Source organism: Ambystoma mexicanum, chromosome 4q, assembly GCF_040938575.1.
Source record: "Ambystoma mexicanum isolate Mex_15411 chromosome 4q, UKY_AmexF1_1, whole genome shotgun sequence".
NCBI classification, from domain to species: domain Eukaryota; kingdom Metazoa; phylum Chordata; class Amphibia; order Caudata; family Ambystomatidae; genus Ambystoma; species Ambystoma mexicanum.
This window is the reverse complement of record NC_090928.1, coordinates 1260366060-1260389315: the sequence shown is the minus strand read 5'-3', so window position 1 is coordinate 1260389315 and position 23256 is coordinate 1260366060.

Here is a 23256-nt window from a genome sequence, read left to right as displayed (position 1 = left end):
GGGCGACCCCTCAAAATGTCTTTATAATTCCCCAGTAATGTCTTTTGTCCTTTCCCCATAGGGGCCGGGGTGCGGTACCTGCCAAAGATGCGGCGCCGACCCGAGATGTTGAATGGTTCACCAAGAAAAGCCGGTAAGTAATATGGCTGAAAATTCGTCTTTCCTCTTGTGTTCCCTTGCTCACCTTTTGTCTCTTCTTCTCTCCCCTAGGTGCAGGGATGTGGCGACCGGTGCTGAGAGCCGCGATGGAGCCGGACGGCATCTCGGGAACAGGTGAGTGAAGCGCAGCGCTGCAGCGAGCAACGCAGTGCTTTTAAATGGAAGTCTTCCTTCAGGAATGCTGGCGTGAAGATTCCGGATGCAGGTAAGAAGGTTGAATAAGTTCTTGGTTTTCACCTTTCTCTTCTCTTCTTTCCTTACAGGTGTTCCAGGTTCGAGGTGGGCGTGGCTGGAGTCCAGGTGCAGGAGCTGACACGGTGGGCGTTCAGCTGCTGGGATGCAGAACAACGCGAAGCACGTGTGGCTGTCCGGGCGTGGCTTAAATAGCCTTGGAAGAAGTTCCAGGTGAGTATTCTTCCACAGCCGCACCCAAGTAACAAAATAGTTCCTTCAGAAAAATAGTCCCTCCTAAGCCTCATTTGGCTTAGTTCTTCATGCAGCATGGTCTGCATCAGGTGAGTATGCAGCATGGTCTGCTTCAGGTAAGTGCACCAAACACTTCCCCTTATGAGCCTGGCGCCTATGGCGCCAGGACTGATGTCCAACATGAGCCTGGCGCCAACGGCGCCAGGACAGAGTCCAAAGAGCCCCTATAAAGGGCCGCTGGGCTTTTACCCGGGGGCGTGATGCCTGCTCCCGGGGGTGCTGGGCCTGGCCTGGTGCTCCGGGGGTAGGCATCATGACAGCACTCCCCCCCAAGACCCCTCCCAAGGTCGTTCCCTCAGGAGGTTTCGGTTTGTTCGGGAAATTCCGATGGAACCTTTTTACTAGCCGGGGTGCATGTACGTGGTCGCTGGGTTCCCAAGATCTTTCCTGAGGCCCGTACCCCTTCCAATCAATTAGATAGAAAAGTTTTGATTTCGAGATCTTAGTCCAAAATGTTCTTTACCTCGAATTCAGGCTCCCCATCTATCTGGATTGGTTCTGGTGGCTTTATTAATCTGGTTCCTGGTTGCACTGGTTTCAAAAGCGACACATGAAAAACGGGGTGAATCCACATGTTAGCTGGTAGATCTAGCTTGACTGCCACTGGGTTAATTATAGCTTTGATCGAGTAAGGGCCTAAATACCTTGGATTAAAAGTCTGAGGTCCCTTGAGCGATAAGTGTATGGTAGCCAACCATACTTGATCCCCTATTTGGTATAGAGGCGCCTCCTTTCGATGCAGATCCGCATTCTTTTTGTATTTCCCTTTCGCATGTTGTAAGTGTGCAGTAGCATCCTTGAAGGCTTGAGTAATCGTAGAATGCAAATGGTCCACTGCGGGCATTCCGAGGCTCAAAGCTGAGTCCAAGTCTGAAGCACGTGGGTGATGTCCATATAGGGTATAAAAGGGGCTCTGACCAGTTCCAGAGTGTATCGAGTTATTGTATGCATATTCAGCCACCCATAAAATATCCTTCCAATTACCCTCCGATTGGTGCAACATACATCGTAGATATTGTTCAAGGGTCTGGTTCGTTCTCTCCGTCTGACCATCGGTCTGTGGGTGGTGGCTGGTTGAGAGTCTTACGTCGATTTGTGCCAGATGTCAACACTTTTTCCAAAAATGAGAAATAAACTGGCTTCCCCGATCGGAGATTAGTATGGACGGGAATCCATGCAGACGGATGATATTTTCGAGGAATTCCTTGGCAAGAACAAAAGCTGAAGGTAATCCTTTCGACGGAATAAAATGGGCCATCTTGGAAAATAAATCCACCACAACCAGAATAGTATTGTATCCATTACAAGAGGGCAGGTCCGTGATAAAATCTAGTGACAAGGTGTGCCAAGGTGCTGGTGGAATGTCTAAGGGTTGAAGAAGACCGGCGGGTTTTGTTTTTTGACCTTTGTTTTGGGCGCAAACTCCACAGGACATCACAAAAGATTTAATATCCTTTCGCCAGGACGGCCACCAGAATTGTCGTTTAATTTTTTCCTCTGTTTTGGCAATGCCAGGATGTCCTTCCATCAGAGTATCGTGATGACGGGAAATAACCAGTTCTTGCAATTCCTTTTCTGGCAAAAATAAACGTCCTTAGAAGTAAGGTAAGCCATCGTTGATTGAAAAGTCAGACCCCCTTTTGATCCAATCCTGCAAGGCTGAAGAGTCCAGGAATAGTTTTACCCATGCTTGAATGTCTTCAAGGGTTTGTAAAGTGGTTATCCCCAAGATTCTTTGTTCGGGAATTATCGGCACAGGTTCTGAGTTTGTGTCCATTTCTCCCATTCCAATTCGAGATAGCGCGTCCGCTTTGCCATTCTTACAGCTGGGACGGTAAGTGATTACAAAATCGAATTCAGCAAAGAATAAAGCCCATCGGAGCTGTCGTGAAGACTGAGCCTTGGCAGTTTTTAAATATTGTAAATTTCGGTGATCAGTGATCACGGTGATGGTATGCCTGGCGCCAAGAAGATAATGCCGCCAAGCCTTAAAGGCGGACTTAATGGCTAATAATTCCTTATCGGTGATTGCATAATTTATCTCCGGCGGCGAAAACTTTCTGGACCAAAATGCTACAGGGTGCAGTTGGTTGGCTTCGGGGTCTCTCTGAGACAGGACAGCTCCCATGGCTAAGCTGGATGCGTCGGTTTCGACTATATAAGGGAGATCAGGACGCGGGTGTTTCAAAATAGGTGCGGACGTAAATTTAGCTTTTAATTCCTGAAAGGCCTGGTCAGCTTCCTCGGTCCATTCAAAACGTTTATTCTTCCGCAAGAGTGCAGTGATGGGTTGCACCACCCGTGAAAATTCCGGGATAAACCTGCGATAAAAATTGGCAAAACCAAGCATGCTTTGGACACCTTTCACCGAACTAGGTGATGGCCATTTGAGGATGGCATCCACTTTCCGTGAGTCCATTCGGACCCCTTTAGGTGTCAGGATGAATCCAAGAAACTCAACCTCGGTGGTATGGAAAACGCATTTTTCCAGTTTTGCAAACAGTTTGTGCTGGCGCAATTTCTCAAGGACGGCCCTGACATGTTTTCTGTGATCTGATTCCGAAGAGGAGTACACCAGAATGTCATCGATATACACGACAACACAGACATCGATGAGTTCCCGAAGGACATCGTTCATGAAGAATTGGAAGGCAGCAGGCGCGTTGCACAACCCGAAAGGCATCACCTGGTATTCGAATAGTCCATATTTTGTACGGAAGGCCGTTTTCCATTCGTCGCCTTCTTTTACACGTACCAGATGATAAGCCCCCCGGAGATCTAACTTGGTGTATATGCAAGCGTCCTTCACCTGGTCAAGGAGTTCAGGGATCAAAGGCAGAGGGTAACGATTTTTAACAGTTATCTGGTTCAATGCGCGGTAATCGATACAAGTTCTAAGGTCGCCTTCTTTTTTTGGCACGAAGAACAAAGCCGAGGATCCCGGAGACTTTGACGGGCGAATGAAACCATTGGCTAGATATTGATCTAAATATTGTCTCAAACGCAGATTCTCCGGCTCAGTAAGGGCATAAATCCTGCTACAAGGGGGTTGTGCACCGGGCACCAGATCGATTTGGCAATCGTACGATCTGTGAGGAGGTAACGTGTTGGCCTGTTCCTTTTGGAAGGCGTCCTGAAAGTCTTGATATTCCAGAGGTAGTTGCATGGAGACAGAGCTTACTGATGCTAGACTGATCTTCAGATTTTCTGGGTAGCAGGTTCGTGCACACTCCGGAAAGGTTATTCTCTTTGCTCGCCAATCAAATCGAGGATTATGTGTCTCTAACCAAGGGATTCCGAGAATAACCTGAAACTGTGGAGCCTTGATTACATCAAACACAACTGCCTCCCGATGGCCGTCCGGACCTACAAGTGTCACCTCAGCTGTGGAATGTGTTACCGGTCCCGAGGCAATTTCGGTACCATCAACTGTGGTGATGACATCTTTGCTGGTTTTAGGACGCAGAGGATATAAAAAACAGAATATTCAGGGTGCACTGGGGGACAAGTTCTCTTTAGAAAAAGAAATCCTCTGTGGAGTCCCCCAAGGGGCAAGCATGTCACCATTGCTGTTTAACATCTACTTGAGGTACTTATGCCTAGTTCTTGACCATATTAATACCTACTTCACTAACTATGCTGATGATACGCAGCTGGTATTTGAACTAAGTGGCGATTATCAGAAGGACAGTGAGCAACTCAAAACGATTTATAATTACGTGGAGCAATGAATGGATGGACTCCAATTGGATGTGTCTTAATGGGAAAAAAACGGAGCTCATGATTTTTGGCTCATCATACGCCCGAGCTAAGTTACCTACATCCTACGCATCCTTTCAGATCAAAGACACACCTATACCAGTATTAGGCAAGGTCAAAACCCTCGGTATGATGCTTGAAACATCCTTAGGGACAGAGGCCCAAGCACAATACGTTAAGAAAAACTGTGCTTACCACCTCCGTCTAATAAAAGCCATCAGACCCTTCTTATCAGAGGAAAATTGCGCGACCATAGTTAGAGCCACCATCTTGTCGCGCCTCGACTATGGCAATGCCTTACTTCTGGGTGCCTCCAAACGGTGCCTACAAAGCTACCAAGTTGTACAGAACAACGCAGTAAGAACTGTGAAGCTTAAATCTAGAACAGAGCACATCAGCGACTCCAGAAGGGAGCTTCACTGGCTAAAAATTGAAGATAGGGTGCACTTCAAGACCCTAACTATTGTCCATAAATGCATTCACGGAAAAGCACCAACATACCTAAAAACGAGAATCAGACCATACGTTCCAAATAGAACACTGAGATCATCTCAACTCGGCAAAATTGCAATAGCCCCACATAAACTTAAAAGCGGCCTAGGCAGAGCCTTTCCGTCCCTCGCAGCCAATCTCTGGAACAACCTCCCGGACCACCTAAGAATAGAGCCTAATTACATCCGCTTCCGCAAATCGCTAAAAACCCACATCTTCAAATAAATTACCATACGTCCAATTTCCAGCTGGAGTAATCTCCGCATGTTTCTGTCCCGTCTCTGCTGTTTGTTCTTGTCCGTCTGTCTATCGTGTTCTAGTCTCTGCGCCCGAGGCTCGCGAGCTACCGGCGTAATACAAATATTAAATAAAAAATAAAAATAAATAAATAAATAAATAGAGGGAGGTTAATCCTGGAGACCAATTCACGATCCACGTAGTTTCCTATAGCCCCACTATCGATGTATGCCTTTATTGCATGCAACCGCTTAGGCTGTTCCGGATCTACGAGGACCATTGGCACAATGAAATGCGAGGTCTGAGAGTTTGTTTTCAAGCTCGGCAAGTGGACCCCTACGCTTGTCTGGCGGGGTCGTCATGGATTTTATCAGCGGCTCCTACCACCTTCCTGGGTGGCCTTGCCGGGCAATCTCGTAGAAAGTGTCCAGAGGAACCACAATAAAGACATAAGCGCATCTGCCGTCTTCTTTCACGTTCCTTTTGAGTTAAAGGTCCTTTAACTCCTCCGATTTGCATTGGCTCAGAGGCTTCAGCCCCCTTGAGGTTAGCGTGGGTCTTGACTAACACCCGGGTCTCAAACTTGGACCGATCTGCTTTTCTGTTTTGCAGTCTGTGATGTAATTGGACCACTAAGTCTATATATTCTGAGCATTCTTGGGGGGGATTTACAACTTGGGCCAGGACATCTTTAAGTTCTCCGCGTAGACCTCGATAAAATAACGTGATTCTTTTATCCTCTGGCCACCCAGTTTCCACAATTAGTCTATTAAAGGTTGCAATGTAGGAAAGGAGGTCTTGATTGCCCTGTAGCAGAGATAGAAGTTCGTCATCTAGAACCTGCCTCTGGGAGTGACGAGCAAATAACCTTTTCATGCTTGCTTGAAATCCTTGAAAATCACGAAGAATCGGGTAATCTGGAGTTACCAGTGGAAATGACCAATCGGCAGCACTGCCGCTGAGATATGACAATACAAAGGCTACCTTGGTCTGGTCATTAGGGAAGGCCCCAGGTCTGCACAGGAAATGCAAACGACACTGATTCATGAATACGGCGAATCATTTGGGGTCCCCAGCAAAGCGTTCGGGTGTGGCCAGCGGCATGTGTCCAGGTAGATTAATCTGCACCGGGTTGCTGGAAAGCACAGGAGCGGGGTTCCCTCCGGAACCGGGTAAAGGAGTTTGTCCAGCTTGACCTTGCAAAAGCTGTCTAGCCAGGTCATCAGCTCTTTCCTTTGTTACAATCACTTCCCTCCTGAGAGCATTAGTCTCTTGACAGGCGTCGTGTACTTCGGCCCGTAATTCCCCCAGAAGTTGGGCCAACTGGTCAGTCTCAGAAGTTTCCATAGCGCCTGGGTGGGAATTTGTAGGAAGTCTTGGCGTTCTGTAACGCTCACCTGGCTCCCACGGAGGCGCTGGTCTGGTCTGGGTTGCTGTGGCCTCTTCAAGCGTGATGCGCAGAATTCGGACCACCGATTGAACAGGACCCCCAAATCTTGCTTGTCTGGCCCGTAGGAATATCCTTCTGCAGATGAGAAAGGGGATTAACTGTCTGCTGAATAGTGTGCTTGCTCCCCCCTTTCCCCCTTCATTCTTCTCTGACTTCCTCCAAAACCCCCGGTTTAAGCTCACCTTATGGTTTGGAAGGATGAACTCTCCATCCTGCTTCTGGTGCAGGGGCGCGCGTTCGTCCAGTTACTTCACTGGTTTTCAGAATGGCGCTGGCAAATCCACTTGATTTTTCTGAGCGATACGCCGTAAGTATGAAGATGCAAAAGTTCAAGTGTGAGCCTCCTTTTATGTTGTTTTTTCCTAACCTGATCTGTCCTTTATTTCAGGTGCAGAACGAAGGCGATGCGTTGAGGGGTTAAATTGCCGGTGGTAAAATCAGGTGAGTTAGTGCTGAGGGCGACCCCTCAAAATGTCTTTATAATTCCCCAGTAATGTCTTTTGTCCTTTCCCCATAGGGGCCGGGGTGCGGTACCTGCCAAAGATGCGGCGCCGAACCGAGATGTTGAATGGTTCACCAAGAAAAGCCGGTAAGTAATATGGCTGACAATTCGGCTTTCCTCTTGTGTTCCCTTGCTCACCTTTTGTCTCTTCTTCTCTCCCCTAGGTGCAGGGATGTGGCGACCGGTGCTGAGAGCCGCGATGGAGCCGGACGGCGTCTCGGGAACAGGTGAGTGAAGCGCGGCGCTGCAGCGAGCAACGCAGTGCTTTTAAATGGAAGTCTTCCTTCAGGAATGCTGGCGTGAAGATTCCGGATGCAGGTAAGAAGGTTGAATAAGTTCTTGGTTTTAACCTTTCTCTTCTCTTCTTTCCTTACAGGTGTTCCAGGTTCGAGGCAGGCGTGGGTGGAGTCCAGGTGCAGGAGCTGACACAGTGGGCGTTCAGCTGCTTGGATGCAGAACAACGCGAAGCACGTGTGGCTGTCCGGGCGTGGCTTAAATAGCCTTGGAAGAAGTTCCAGGTGAGTATTCTTCCACAGCCGCACCCAAGTAACAAAATAGTTCCTTCAGAAAAATAGTCCCTCCTAAGCCTCATTTGGCTTGGTGCTTCATGCAGCATGGTCTGCATCAGGTGAGTATGCAGCATGGTCTGCTTCAGGTAAGTGCACCAAACACTTCCCCTTATGAGCCTGGCACCTATGGCGCCAGGACTGATGTCCAACATGAGCCTGGCGCCAACGGCGCCAGGACAGAGTCCAAAGAGCCCCTATAAAGGGCCGCTGGGCTTTTACCCGGGGGCGTGATGCCTGCTCCCGGGGGTGCTGGGCCTGGCCTGGTGCTCCGAGGGTAGGCATCATGACACTCCCTCTCCCGGATATTATTATTAGGTTGTTTCTTTGGGGGACTTTTCTAGGCTGCTCACATAGTGTTTTTATGTTCCTCCGATTACATTAACTCTCTGTGACACGGATGCCATGTTTTGGCGTCGTTCACACCATTAGCATGATTGGCCCTGTCTCCAGCTGAACTAGAAGTACTTTGCTCTTCCTGCATCTTTTTCACGGGCCTTTATACTCAACTCTATGAGTTCCCATGTGCCTTGTAGGGATCGCAAGTTCGCTGTCTCGGGTTTGTTTACACATTACGTCATGCACGCGCTAACGTGATGACGTCATGTTATCAACATCCCGGGCCTCCGTTACTCTGCCTCGCACTTTTCTGCAACAATTACTCACTTTGTGACAGTGACAATAGTTCTACTATTGTGATGTCTTCCCCAGATAATACTTATGGCATATCTTCTAATCATACTCCAATTTGAGCACGCCGCGTCACACGCATCCGCGTGATGACGTCACGCCTTAGAACACAACATAAACACGCAGTGTTGCAAATGACATCTTGATATCCACAGTTCCTCCTTTCCACTAAGTCCTGCACCTCTTTAGTTACACTCTTCCCAATTTTTTTTCCGCCTAAGATTTTTTCCACTCTTCCCATTGTTATTTCTTTTAGTGACAGTGGATACCTGGTGAACATTTGAAAAAAATATTGGCTACAATCTGGGTTTTTCAAGCCACCTCCTTGGACCACTAAGAACCTTGGGAACTATACCATGGCTATACGTATTATTCAGTGTCCGGATAGATCACCATCAGTTGTAAGTTGATTATTATTTTTTTAGCCTTAGTTTTCTCTTCCTGCACCCTCTTACTAGCTTCTGATACTCACTCCTCTTTTACAGATATGAGTCAGTTGACAATACTCATCTTGTACTGTCTCATTGATTACCTGGGATACTCTCCCCGGACCTACTACCTCTTCGCTTGAAGATATTTTACTAAATTCACAAGGTTAGAGCTACTTCTATCTGCTGTTACTCTTTAGTCTACACTGGTTATATCTATTACATGATCATATAATCACCCTTGTGCACAACACAGTCTGTAAAGTAATCCCACGACACCGATCTACTGCTTTTATTCTAATAGAAATGTTATGATAGCTGTCCAGTTAAAACATGTTAATTTGTTGCGTCAATCTACCCAGAACTTTGGATATCTACTGTTTGTTATGCTCATTCAATTAGCCTGTATACCAGTTGAAGTTTGTAGAAACAACTTGTTTTGCAAAATTGTTGTTAATGGAAAATATCACTCTAATGTAAATTTTGTACATATCTTTCCTTAGAATTTTTGATTTGCCCCTGATGAAGAGTGTTGTACCACTCGAAACGCGTTGGGCCATCCACAGTTTCAACATCAAGAATAAATATTAAGTTTGGTTCTTGTGACCTACTTTACCTAAATGTTGATTTCTTTAATAAATCACCTTCTTAATTGTGGTTTAATGCAATGGTTTCAAAAGATATTATTAGAAACACTGTTTAGTATACAAACTAATTGTTGGTCTGGTTTTCCAGACATTGGAAAGTGTGCAGGGGACGTGAGTTCCTTAATTGGGAACTTATCTTGTTTCTTATAACTTTGTGCAACCTAGGTGTCAAGGTTGCCTATCTCTCCTCTGCACCTCATATCTATTTTCCTTAAATTTCCTACTTAGACAATAATCCAATGCACTATTACCCACATTAATAGGGTGTGCCATATCCGTCCAATTTTCTCTTTTCCTTTTGGGGTACTCAGCCTCGGATTTTCACTTTGTTTTCACAGTTGGTGCCCGAATAGGGACCCTCAAGATTGATGCTGGATTGTCGAAGGTTGACACGCGCTATCGGACCGGGATCGGACGGTGAAGGGGGCCCCTTCTGAACGAGACGCGACACCTCAGCAGCGCTGCACGACCCGATCCCTGGACGATTAGCGTGTGGTCCTAGATGGCATCTTGACGAGGGTCCACTTATTGAGGCGGGCAGATTTGCCAAAATCACCAAACGCGAGGTAAGATTAGTTAGGTAAGATTCTTTGTAATCCGATCGGACCTCCTTAGGATTGATCAGGTGAGTCATGACCCGATTCTTAAATATCCTGATAATTTGATTTTGGTGTATTGTATCTGCAGACACAATTATTGACCAGGTAACACCAATAATTTGATATTCCTGGGAAATTGGCTACCTGCTTCAGGGCGTTATTCCGCAGCGATAGACAATCTTTGGAATTTAGCCGTCCAGCACCACAGGAGGGGTCGCCAGCATGTACTATGTACTGTAAGCATGGCACAGGAAATATAGTGTTTAATGATATTTGGCACGGACAAACCAGACATGCTTCCGAACTTCAGTGGCCAATCATTGGTAGTTTTGAAATCCCTCGTATTGAGTATTTAGAGTCGATTCTATTAAAGAAAAAGGCTAGACCTGCAGCATTTGATGTTTTGAAGGATTGGAAAAAAACAAGCGTTACAGCAACTTAAGAGTAGGGAAAAAAAAGCGCGCTGTCATAAGACGAACGCCGAAAAAGCATTGTTGTATGACCAAGATAAACAGTCTGAGTCAGCTAGGAATATGCATAGGGCTTTCTCACTTGGCATTCAGAAAATCTATCCTTCTAAAAATGTCCATGTTTCTGATGAATTCATTGACAAATTGTTAAATGAGCAAAGGCCTGGTGCCACTGTGCCACCTCCGTATGTTCCTCTTCCTGCTGTTGTGCCTCTTCCTGCTGTTATTCCTGCTATTCCTGCTCTGCTTGTTGTTCCTGCTCCTCCTAATGTTCCTCTTCCTCCAGTTGTTTTTCTTCCACCCGTTCCTCCGCCTCTTCCTATTGCAGTACCTCCATTGAATTTGCCTGCTCCCCCTCTTCCAAGTGGTCTCGTACCGCTTATAGTCGATCAGGTTGCGCATTCAAGGGTTGTCACTCGTAATACTGTATCTCCAGAAAAGAAACATGAATTGATTGCATGGGCTAAGCATTGTATAGCGAGAGATGATCAAACTAACGTTTTTGCCACACTTTCTAATATGGATAATTTTCCACAGAAAAATGTTTTCATTGAAGGTTTAGGGATCCATTTATGTGTTATGTGGGGCAAATTAAATAATACAGATCTCCCGCAAGGGTTAAGGGATCTAAACACTTTAGCGTTTTCAAGAGACACTGTGGAGAAAGTAAATGAGCATGTTGAGACGTTATTTGAGTATAGAAAGGAGTTGGAAAGGTTACAGAATGAGGATGACAATCGGGAAAGTATGTATGTACAGAAACGGTTCCTTCCTTGTCTAAAATTGATATCTGAGGAAGCACGAATTTGTGCGAAAGACGCGCTTAGATGGATTTCAGATATGTCGATAACTCTAGTTGAGGTATATGACACATACAGTCAGTATACGCCAGAAATGCAGAGGAAAGTGATACAGGTAATGATAGAGTACCTACAGGATGATTGTGTGAAGAGAAAGATTAGTTGTCCCACAGAGTTATTGAGTATATATAACAGAGCTTTTTCACTTGACACTTCTTCAACTGCTTTAGCGCTCGACTTGGCTCTGTTGCTTAATAAGCGTTCGGAGTCTCCTACTTCTCAGTTGCCTTTGAGAGAGGTTCCTCCGACATTTGTCCCGAAGGTTGAGATTGTGGCTGATCCTGCAACAAATGCAGTTGCTGTGACCATTCCTGCACATTATGTATCACAGTGTCCTAAATCACCAATGTATCAATTGAAAAGGATACGGTAACCAAAAAAGGATACAATTGGTAGGGCTCTTCCGGATCCTTTTTCACTTGACTTGGTTGTAGGTAGGTCAAATTAGACCTTCCAAATGATACAACTCTCTGACTGATGAAACAGGCAGAGAGATGGATCACTGGAAAGGGCGTGGGTATTGTATCGGAAGTACGCCTAGGATAGATAAAGTATCATAAGAAACTGTCCCAAACTCAAATCACTATGATAGCACAGTATTAGCATTAATTCAAAACACTGACCTTATTGCAAAAACTGAAGTATTCAACGAAAGTCTCTTGAAGAAAACCAGGAGTTGAACCAACGACAAAAGAGGGGAAGATTAGTAAGGGAGACTTATCCCGAACAGCACGAGGCTCACGCTAGATACCGGGTTGGTGCACCACAGGATAGCGTCCAAAGTACTGTGCACAATCACCTTCCAATAGTTCGTGAAATACTTCCTTTCCCACGAAGAACAAAAATAAGAAGTTCACCTGTTAACTGTCACAGGTACCAAAGGTTCAAAGTAGTTCAGAAAACCACGTGCAGGATTGCACGCGACAGCGTACACGCAGCCAGGACAGCCGTGCTTGGAGACAGCGTTTCCGCGTGGAGATTTAGCACGCGAACAGGATACACGCAGCCCAGGACAGCCGCGCTTGAAAACAGCGTCCGCGTGTGGAGATTTGGTACGCGAACAGGATACACGCAGCCCTGGACAGCCGCGCTTGGAGAGAGCATCCGCGTGGAGATTTGGCACGCGAACAGGATACACGCAGCTCAGGACAGCCGCGCTTGCAGACAGCGTCCGCATGGAGATTTGGCACGCGAACAGGATACACGCAGCTCAGGACAGTCGCGCTTGCAGACAGCGTCCGCATGGAGATTTGGCACGCGAACAGGATACACGCAGCTCAGGACAGCCGCGCTTGCAGACAGCGTCGCGTGGAGATTTGGCACGCGAACAGGATACACGCAGCTCAGGACAGCCGCGCTTGCAGACAGCGTCCGCGTGGAGATTTGGTACGCGAACAGGATACATGCAGCCCAGGACAGCCGCGCTTGGAGACAGCGTCCACGTGGAGATTTGGCACACAAACAGGATACACGCAGCTCAGGACAGTCGCGCTTGCAGACAGCGTCCGCGTGGAGATTTGGCACGCGAACAGGATACACGGCTCCAGGAATTAGCGCGTGGAGGAAAACACGCTCCAAAAGGCCAAGGAAGTTGCTCAAGGGAATGCGAGGACGCAGGTCCGGAGTTCAGCTACAAAACGCCAAAAATGAATTAATCAGAAGCAGCGATCGACGTTTCCACGCTGCTTATGTACGTACTGCCGTGATACACGTGACGGAACTAAGTCACGTGAATTTAACGACATGAAAAATGGAGACGTCGTTTTCCGGGCAATGCATCGAACAACCTCCATTTCGAATAGAATGGTCTAGCGGTTCTATGGGGATAACTAATTTTGTATGGAGAGGTCGTTCCCGGTCCAGAGATATGTCCAGCAGACATGACACAAGTTTGTTCACGTCCCGTTCTCAAGACAGGAAGTGAATACTATTAGACAATCTATTCCTGACATTAGGAAAAATCAGACAGGATTCTATAAAGAAATAGTCTGTCTTGCAGTCCTCAATGTTCACCCTAGGTGATATTGATTTGTTATTTCCTGTACTCCTGCCCGTAGCTTTGTGGAAACAAGTTAGGACTATAGATGACGTGCCAGGGTTGGGAGTTACATGGGCTAACATAACTAGACTTGATGGAGAAAGGCCAGCTGGTGAAAGACTTTCCCAGGTGATACTACCTTTTCCTGATAGAATCATTGCAAAATTGAAAACCATAATTCCCGAAAAGAGGATTATTTGGGACAAGCTTACGACCTGTGTCCAAGGGAAGTCTGAGGGAGCTACCGAGTTCTTTCATCAGTTCGAACAGGTTTTCAGTGGACAAGACTTAGGCACAGAGTCTGGGAAAAGATTATTTGTGGACAAATTTGTGCGTGGATTGTTGCCTGACATCCAGTTACAAATGATGTCTTCTGAGCCCGCTTGGCAGGCGCGAAGTCCCAATCAGAAGTACTGCACATGACTCAGTACTACAAGAATCGTGTCAACAATGAAAAAGATAGAGTTGAGAATTGAAAAGGTGATTTAAAGACTAAAGTATTATTACAGCAAATTGTTAGAGGCCCCAGTGGGGGTAGTTCGCAGATTAGAGGTCAGTATGTTCCACAAGGGAATGTGCCCTTGGGTCCTGTGAACATTAACCAGTGTGCCTATTGTCGGCAAGAGGGTCATTGGCATGCACAATGCCCCGTCCTCTGAAAGATAATATGGGTAGACGATCCAGAGGTCGCCCCGGTAGAGGTCAGTTTACACAGGATCCTCAGCAACCTTTTTCACAGGATAGTCAGACTCTGAGTGTGGATACTAGAAACATATTTGATCATCCTTCTGCTGCATATCTATCTGAAGAGCTTCCTTTTGAGGATATATTGTTTCGCTAGGATTGCCCGAAGCAGGGTTTGGAACCTACACCAATTCCCGTCAATCAGAAAGGTCCCTACGTTGAAATGGTAGTGGGAAATAGGAAACATCAGTTTTTGATAGATACTGGAGCACAGAAGTGTTCCATTGATCATTCTCGGGTTCCAAACATTCCACTGTCAGGGCAAACCAATGTTTCTGTAGGGTTTTCTGGCACACCAGTTGTCTGTACAGTTTCTTTGCCGGTACCTATCTCTTTGGGTCCCTTTACGGACCACTGTCCATTTCTGTTGACTTTGAATTGTGGAGAGAATGTGTTGGGGTTGAATCTGTTGAAAGAATTAAATGCAGTAATTCATTGTTCTCCTGATGGAGTGCGTTTGACGATTTCACCACAGCAACTTGCTGTCTCAATTCTTAACTAGACCTTTGGCGCCAGAATTTATTGATGTACCTGAGTGCTTATGGGCAATTGAAGACAATGATGTCAGTGTTTTACAGATTGAGCCTGTTAAAATAGTCTTGAAACATGGAATTGAGCTGCCACGCATTCCACAGTATAAGATTTCAGTTGAGGGCGAGCGAGTTTTGAAGTGCATTGTTTCCAATTTTGTGCATCGCGGGGTAATTGAGGAAATTTCAGGTAGTTTGTGCAATAGTCCGATTTTACCCGTGTACAAAAAAGGCGATAATGCAATTCCATTCCGTTTCATAATTGATTTACGTGCCATTAATAAAGTCGGCGCTCCGCAATTTCCAATTGTGCCTGATGTGACGACAATATTAACTATGATTCCAGCTACAGCTACTTGCTTTAGTGTTGTGGATCTGAAGAATGCTTTCTTTAGTATTCCTATACACAAGGACAGTAGATACTTGTTCGCCTTCACCTTAGGGGGACGCTCGTTCACATTTACTTGTGCACCTCAAGGTTACACAGAGAGTCCTAGCATCTACTGTAGGGCTTTGAAAGAACAGCTTGATACTCTTGAATTGCCCTCTACTTGTACATTGCTTCAGTATGCTGATGACTTGCTTTTAGCTGCAGACTCCGAAAGTGCCTGTAAAGAGGGCACTGTGTTATTGCTGATTCATCTAGCTAAACATGGTCACAAAGCTTCGCTTAAAAAGTTTCAATATTGTTGCCAGGAGGTCGCCTATTTAGACTATCTCCTGTCAAAGGAGGGAAGAAGATTGACAGCTGAAAGAATAAAACACATTTCTGGCATGTCTGTCCGAAATACGCAGAAGGAAGTTAGAGCCTTGATAGGTATGGCTTCTTACTGTAGGTTGTGGATCCCAAACTTCTCACTAGTGATTAAACCGATGTTGGCTTTCACAAAGAAGGGCATTTCTTCGCCATTGCCGTGGAACACGGAACACCAGCAATCATTTGATTTGCTCAAGACTGCATTATGCTCTGCACCAGTTTTGGGCACACCGAACTATGAAAAGGCCTTTGTGTTGTTTGTGCATGAATGTGATGGATGTGCTGTGGCTGTATTAACGCAGGAGCATGGAGGGAAGAATGGGCCGTGCAGTTACTTTTCTTCCGCCCTTGATCCTGTAGCATGCGCTTTGCCAAGATGTTTGCGAGCTGTCGCTGCTGCTGCTGCGTCTGTAAAACAGAGTGAGGGAATGGTCCTAGGCCATGATCTAACCCTGATGGTGCCTCACTCTGTAGATGTTCTACTGAACCGAACCCAAACACAAACACCTCACTTCCGCACGGTTGACGAGATATGAATTGATCTTGTTTGCTCCCCACATCCAAATTAAGAGGTGTTGTGTTCTTAATCTGGCTGAACTCCTATCTTTCTCGTAAGGTACTGCTTGCAGCGACGAAGAGTCACATGACTGTCTGTATACTACCGAACAAGAGACAAAGGGTAGAATTGATCTAAAAGACACTCCTTTGAACAATCCGCAAGGAGAGCTGTTTTGTGATGGCTCCTGCTTCAAACTTCCAGATGGTACATCCACAGCTGCTTATGCAATCACCACATTAAGTACGGTTGTGGAAACCAAGAGAATTACGCATAACTCCACGCAGGCCGCAGAGATTATAGCGTTGACCCGAGCTTGTGAACTTTACAAAGGGCTTACAGTAAACATATATGCTGATAGTATGCCTTTGGGGTGGTTCACAACTTTGGGAGACTTTGGTCAGAGAGAGGGTTCTTAACTTCGCATGGCACAAAGATCCAACATGGCTCCCTAATAGTACAACTGCTCTCAGCGCTTGCACTCCCTACTCGGTTAGCTGTCGTAAAATGTGCAGCACATCGAAAGATTACAGATGATATAGGAAAAGGGAATGCTTTCGCTGATCAGATAGCTAGACAAACTGCCACTGATCTCTTTACGGAGATGTATGTTTCAAGGGAGACTGTTAATGCCTATGCAATGGATGAGGGTGTTGGGTCTGTACGGGATATCCAAGCCGATGCCACGTTAGAAGAATCCAAGAGGTGGGCTGAAGGCATGGGGAAACTCAATGATGATGGGTGTTGGGTGGACATAGTTCAAGGAAAATGGCTCCTCCCTGACGCTTATGTGATGATGATGGTTGTCATGGCCCATGGTCCTACGCATATATGTGCCCAGAAAGTTACAAAAATGTTAGACAAAGTTTGGGCAAATGACAAAATTTAAAAAATTGCCCAGCGCTATGTTCAGGACTGCATGATCTGCCTACAACACAATGTGGGATAGGGGACATCAACTCCAAGGGGAAGTTTTGGGCCACCTTCTGTCCCCTTCGAAGTCATTCACTTCGATTTTATTGAAATGGAACAGTGCAATAATATGAAGTATGTATTAGTTGTCATCTGTGCTTTTAGTAAATGGGTCAAGGCTTTCCCTGTCAAAGATGCTACAACCATGATAAAGGAGTATTTTCCTCGGTTCGGGCTACCAAGAGTAATCTGGTTGGACAATGGTCCACATTTTGTTGCTGCTGTAATTCTGCAGATATGTGCGGCATTACAGATCGACAAACGGTTCCATTCGGCCAGACACGCTCAGAGCGCCGGACTAGTAGAAAGACACAATGGTATCATCAAGAACAAGCTCGCTAAGACGTGTGCCGGCACTAAATTAAAATGGCCGGACGCCTTACTGATCGTGTTATTAGCCATGCGTACAACCCCTCAAACTAAGACTGGGCTCTCTCCATTTGTTTGAGGTGGTAATGGGGAGACCTGCCAATATCTGCAATCTTCCTAAATGTAGATCCTTGAAAAATGTTGAAAATGTACTACTTTCAGATTATTGCAGCCAGTTGATTAAAAACCTGTATTTGATTTATCACCAGGTGCGAGAGGCTTACCCGATACGAGGGCCCGGGCCACAGCATACGGCCTGGGGACTGGGTGCTCATCAAGGCATTTAAGCGTTCTTCCTGCCTTGCACCTCGTTGGCGGGGCCCATTCCAGGTCCTGTTGGTCACACAAATGGTGGTGCATGTCTCAGGCAGAAAAAACTGGATCCACGTGACGCATGTCAAGAGACTTCCTCACCCAGTGCCACACGATACAGAAGAAACAGAACCCCTCGCTAACGCTTCAACCAACGATCCCAAAGCAGTAAATAGTGCTGAGAGTGCATCAGAGAATCTTTCTGAGCCCGTGAGACTTGGGGAACCTGCCATTCTGCCTCCACACTCTCCAAATGTTTCGTTTCCGGAAATTGTCGTTTCAAATTCGGCATTTTCACTTGCTCTTGATACGTTGCTCCCAAAGGGAAGTGACGACACATTGTTTCCGGATCAATCAGTACCGGGAAAAGCAAGGTACAATCTGCGTCCAAGGAAATAGACTTACGGCACGGTTTTGCTGTGCATCTGATAGACTTACGGCACGGTTCGGCTGTGCATTCGGAGAAGGAAAGGATCATCGAGGGCTTGTTTTTGCCCAAATATGAGAAAAGGGGATTCTGTTGGCTAGGGTTGTGTAAGGACTAAGAAGTTGCGCGGCCGGGAGGGCACCAGCTAATAACACTGGGGTTTGTCGTTTGAAGACTACAATGCCTACCACCGCTACAGCTCGTATGGGACTTGTAAATGATCGTGTGACCAGCCGGGATAATGGACAAAGCACTTGGGCCCCGAAAACATATTGCTGTGTTTTTATAATAATATTTGGTTTTACAATAGTCACTGCCTTAGGCCTATGGTACCTCGAGGAAACTCGTCCTTTAGAGTCCTTGTTACCGACTGAAAATGTACCCACTGTTCCTACTCCCTTTGTACATTTGCATACTCTGTCCCCTAGGGAATCCCAGCATAGACAAAGGTACCATAACAATACTCTGTTACTCATCATGAATGCTACGCATGCCATTTTTAATAGGTCCAACTGTTGGGTCTGTTCACATTTACCGCATCATGGGGATAAGGGGTTAGGTTGGTATATTCATCCTTTACCTTTGACAACTGCTTGTTATGCTTCTCTTAGAGCACTGTTCTTTGGACGATGGAACGATAGCATGTCGTGGAACTTTGATGGTACTAATTTGAATAATTTTGAGAAACGTGTTCTGACTCCCCTGGGATGCTTGCTTTTCGCAAATAGGCGTAAGCTCAACGTTGCTTCTATTAGGCCTTCTGATAGACTGTCTCGTCCCTTCCAATCTTTGATTTCCTTCAAGATGGCTCCGATAGGCAATAAGGATGCCATGCCTGCTTCTTACATTGTTAACCATAGCCCCGATTCAGTTTCTTTCTGCATACAGAGGAATGGTACTCAGTCAATGGGAGATTTTAAAGGTTGTGCCAACGTTGCCAATTTGACTGGGGAAGACAAACCTTTGTATGTAGGCGAACCTGTCTACTTTGTTTGCGGTAATGTAGCATTTCCATGGTTGCACAGGGATTGGCAGGGAACCTGTTATTTAGGGATCCTGTTACCTGGGGTATTCATAGCTAGTATTGTAGAGGTTTCAAAGGCTCATCCACAGCGGGACGAGAATGGTGACACTCCAGCACAGGTCTTGGGAGATGTAGCAAAATCATTTGTACCATTTTGGGGGCAGATAGCGAATTCCAAAGATATCAGGAGACTAGCGAGAGTACTGGAGAGAACCATCAACAGGACCACTGACATACTCTATAATATGACATTAGAACAGAAAGCGATAAGGCTAGTAGCACTCCAGAAATGGATGGCATTAGATGTAATTCTGGCTGAACGTGGTGGAGTGTGTAAATTAGTGGGGTCCACTTGCTGTGTTTTCGTGCCAGATTCCTCCCCAACTATCTTTAAGGCAATACAGAATCTGCAGGTCCTTAGTTCAGAAGTGCATGTTCCCGAGGGAAGCTGGGATCTTAGCACTTGGTTCTGGGACTTCTTGCGATCTTGGGGTTGGAAGGTACTTTCGGTCTTACTGATTATTTTGGGAATTTTGTTGTTCCTTTGTTGTTGTATCCAGTGTCTACCTAGTATATGTTCGATGCTAGGGGGATGTTGCGCACAAGCGATAGGTACAATAGGACATAAAGTGTATGCCCCAGATAAAACTTCCTAGGAATATGTGTTAAAAGAAATTTTAGCGAATGATCTGATGGCAATAGATATTTCTGATAGCGATTCAGGGTGCAAGGACGATGATGCATGGAGTTGTTTACAAGCAGATCAGAAGTAATTTAGCACTTGGCATAGGCCAAAAGGAGGGTTTGTCAAACGGGAAATTATATCGTGCCTCCTATTGTAATGAATATATGTATATTGGCCTAAGCCAAGCTGCTTATAAGTCACTTGCGAAGAAATCCGTGTTACAAGGTCCTGACCTTAGAATCAACCTAAGCCGCCATTTTAGGTCAATCTGCCATTTTAGGTTCTCTCTGTAAAGTCACCCTGTGAGTTAAAATGGTGGACGATGTGATTCCGAAATACAACATGGCCGTCTTGACCTCTGTGTGCAATTAAATGTAACTTGCCTGCAGGCCACTTGTTGGGGTCGTGAACTGAGACCTTGCCCTTCGCTGACCTGTGTGTAAAGGATTACTTGTGCCAATGAAACTAATCTGCGAGCATATGTTAAGAACAATGTATCCAAATACTGAACTGAGAACACTTGTTTAACTACATTGTATTAATGTATGAGAAGACCTTTATGAGAAATCCTAAAATACACTGTTACCATGTAGGCTTGTTGGCGAATGTATTAAAGGCAAACCCTATGCATATAGATGTGTGAATTCGGCATGAACCCTAGATCAGTAATGTATTAGGGGAATATTAACCTGCAGTAGGGTTGGACATCATGTTCGCAAATGATATAAAAGTCTGACTAATTCTAATGTACAGTCCCACTCACTGAGCACACTGAACCACACTGGAGTTTGTTGTGTTGTACTGAGGGCCTATAGCTATCCGTTACTTTTGTCCTTTGAAACTGTTCAGTTATAAAATAAAGATCTTTGTATGTTCCTTTGTAACCCATGTTTGGTGTATTTCCTTTTGGGGTACTCAGCCTCGATATTTTCACTTTGTTTTCACACCCCCTTGACAAACACCCTGTGTCGCAATGGACCATGAGCCAGGCGGGTGTGTAATGAAATATTATTTATTTTAAAAAATCAAATCAAATTTAGGGCAGCAATCACCAGAGTGGTGATAATATCCAGCAAAATGTTCCAATACTTAAGGGGGGTGAGGCGCGCACTCCAAATCCTGGCCAATATACTACTTGAAGAAAGAAAATGAAAAGAATGACTGGGTTAAATGCCAAAGTGTCCAATTCACTGGGTTAGATCCCATTTGTTACAAAAATGTTCACAAGGTTGGATCCCTTCTGCTGCACTTGTACTACTGTTCTCCTCCTCCTAGCGCTTTCGTGTCCCAACACTCTTCAGGGAGGCTGTGTTGCCTTTCTTTTCAAGTGAATCCAATTAAATTGCTAATGCAGTCTCTAAGGATTATGGGAGCTGTAGTGAAATCAATTGTTCAATTCAGGTGACCAAGGAAATACACCCCTCCAGGAGGACACATCTTACCCTTAGCAGGGGCAGGGGGAAAACCATAACTATGGTTCTCCACTGTAGGGCAAAATATCCCCGTTGCTGCAGCCTCAGGAGTCCGGATCTCCACAGATTACATGTAAAAACAAACACAATATGTTATAATACTTAATTTACTTTCTGCCATTTGAAACATAGGTTTTAAATGGATATGGAAACAAAGTAACTTTTTGCAATCCTGAGAAGTAAAAAAAAATAATATACCAAATAGACTGGATCAATACCATCGATAAATGCCAAAAGTATCGTCAACGGTGTAAATTTCGGTTTTGGCCTAAAACAGTGAAATGCCCAGAGGCTTATCTTTTAAAATTTCCTTTGGCTAAACTAAGAACAGGCTTCTTGAGGGCACGTTTTGACTTATGGCCCACCTATCAAGTCCAAGTAAGACGGCATTTGAGACCACGAGCATTTATATCATGCAGATTCTGTATGGATCCTAATGCTATTGAATCTCTGGAACATTTATTTGGCTATTGTACACAAGTAATCGCTCAAAGAACAATGCACTTCTCAAAGGTGCTGTCTATTTTAGAAACTGCTGACCAAGATATGCGTTGGTCCTTTTTATTGTGTTCTAATAATTACTGCACGCAGATTGCATTAACCAATGTTTTATTGTCCTTGAATTTGGATAACGCTATGTGAGAAGAAGTTCAAGACTCAGGCAGCGCTAAAACAGTGAACTGTGATAACTATTTGATTGGTTTTATGAAATGTATTAGTTGAAGGTAATGTTAGTGAACTATCTGTGGTTGTATCTGTTTTACATTTGCTTATCTTAATAATTTGTATTTATTTTGTAGTGTATTAGTTATATGTTGGATCATCCTTTTGTTGAGCAGAAATAATATCTATGCTGCTTGAGTCTGTATATTGAGTCTGTATATTGTAAGATTATTTGTTCCTTTCCTTATGTCTTTGTGTTTATATGTAAAATTCTTTGAGTTTGTATATTGAAAAGTTGTTTATAACAGCTAAATCAATAAAAAAAAAAGTTACTTTTTGTGATACTTGTAGATGGCACAACTGTTATGCACTCCTCCTGCAACACTTCCCCCAAACACCTGCTGACTAAGTTTTGTGTGGGTGGCAAGTAGTCACAAATTAGTGGGAAAATCAGATTTAATTCCAACCTACCGCCCCAGAATGGGAGGCCAACACGAAAGGAAAACCTTGAAAAAGGAGCAAAATGGCACTCGGAATTCACTGGATAATTAGAGGTCAGTTTACATGTGCGGTATAATGGATAGGACAGGAGTTTGTGTGGCTGCACTAAGGAGGCAAGAAAACGTACAAGCTACAGGGCAAGGTACTAAAGCAGCATGAATCCAGGTGAGGAAATCGACTTTGGGACAGAAAGCAATGCAGCAAAAATCACCTGTGGCAAAGTTTCAATTTATTTTTCTACGCGGACTTCAAACAAACATCTAAGAAAATAGGCAAAACAATCAAAATCGGAAATCGGTTTTTCTGATGGGGTACAAAGGCACACTGAAGTGAAGGATGACTCTTATGAGGTGACAGTATGGGTTTCTTTATGGGATATGAAAATCGGATTTTATAGTGAACAATCACATGAGCAAAAATTGGTTTTGTTAACAAAATGATTCATTCTACTAAGACTATATTTTAGTGGCTAGATTATTAAAGAAAGACACTGCATGCAATGAGGTTAATTTGCAATTTTAACCAATCTGCGGCGATCTCCTCCTTAAAGGGGAATTCATTTATTTCAAAGATGGGACTTACACAGAGGACTGAAATTATTTGAAAAGAATTACACTAACAGATATATCCTGCACAGATTCTTCTAAGGACCGGATAAATAGAGGATGCTAACTATTTGAGAAATTACTAGGGTTCTTATGGGATTTTTATAGGCTTGGACAGAATGCAAGGTAACCGAGCAGTGTAGGCAGCCTTTTGGTACTGGGGAGGTTGATACTTACAAACTACACTTGAGTTTAGTAGTTTGGACATCTAACCGGGTCTCTGGACAGCTAGGCAAGGATCTGGTCCGAAGGGATC